The sequence below is a fragment of the Sinocyclocheilus rhinocerous genome, unplaced genomic scaffold (assembly GCF_001515625.1).
Source record: "Sinocyclocheilus rhinocerous isolate Xijiao unplaced genomic scaffold, SAMN03320098_v1.1 scaffold3485, whole genome shotgun sequence".
Taxonomy (NCBI): Eukaryota; Metazoa; Chordata; class Actinopteri; order Cypriniformes; family Cyprinidae; genus Sinocyclocheilus; species Sinocyclocheilus rhinocerous.
The window spans coordinates 108,319-109,700 of NW_015634078.1; positions in this window are offsets into that span (position 1 = coordinate 108,319).

Consider the following 1,382-nt stretch of genomic DNA (forward strand, 5'->3'; position numbering starts at 1 on the left):
CACCGCCGCCTCGGGGGAACTGTGAGCGGACACCGCCGCCTCGGGGGAACTGCGAGCGGGCACCGCCGCCTCGGAGGATCGTGAGCGGGCACCGCCGCCTCGGGAGGATCTGCGCGCAGACCACGCCGCTCGCACCGACACCAGCGGAGATTCCTGCACGCTGCGTCTCAGCCCGCGACGCTCGAGGAACTGGCGTGAGGTACTGGGTGCGGCAGACGAGGCCTCTGACGACTCTTGGATTGCCGCTTCGGGAGAACTGTGAGCAGGCTCCGCAACTAACTCCACCCTGATTTAGGTTGATGTAGTCCTCCAGCGCCTCCTCGGGGTGCCAGAATGGCATAAGGGATTTGAAGGGCTCGGTTAGGCCACCCCAGAAAAAGACCATTAGGCAGGTCTTCTCCGTAGCCGACTGGCGAGCCACTCCCAGGAAGTCCCTGGCGTAATCCTCAATGTCTCCCTGGCGGGGCTCGCTTCCTCGACGTCTCCCTGGCGGACGTCGACGAACTTCCCTGTTGGACCCATGTTTGGCTGGATTATTCTGTCACGGCAGGGTAAGGGAACACACCATGTAAACAAGGGTCTGGGTCCAAATGCAGGTCTTTATTAACTTAAGGGCAAACAAAGTAGAAACCAAAACAGAAACAAACACAGATATCAGAATCTGACAACAGGCTCAAAACAGAAACAGGGATATGACACAACTACGGCAACTTAGTGCTTGCATCAGTCCACATATAAACAACTAATAATCCAGCCCAGAGAGGCGTGGGGAAGGAGTATAAATAGCCATCAGGATGGGCAACAGCTGTGTGTGTGAGTAGGTGAACAGGTGTGTGGAGTTAAGGTAAAGGAGTCCGGGAGGATGCGAAATTGCGACCTCTGGTGGTGAAAGGGAGAAACACCGGGCCCGGACTCATGACACCATGCTGTGGTGTTTTCCTATGGAAGCATATAGGTAGCGAAATTCAATTTAAAATGCAATATGCAAAATGGCAATGCAATATTCAAAATGGCATTGTATTTAAATGTACATTTTCCATTACCCATACGTGCAAAGTTTGGTGCAAAAGTAAAATGAAAATTTAATTTTATAATTTACATTTGCCATTTCCAACAGCAGGGGCGGATTTAGTGAAGTCCTAAATGCATTTAGACTAACAGAACACTTAGTATTGCATTTTCATCATGACGCCGTGGGATATTTGTAGAAAAATTCAATTTGAAAATGCATTCCGAGCTGACCATGCCCACCCTCCGTCACTCAGTGCTTCAAGGCAGGGATTGGCGGAAGCGTGGTACGTTTGGATCGTTTGAAACATGGCAGCTTGAGATCTGATAAGATCGCTGAATTCACTGGCAAATGAAGTGGAGCGTGAACAGAG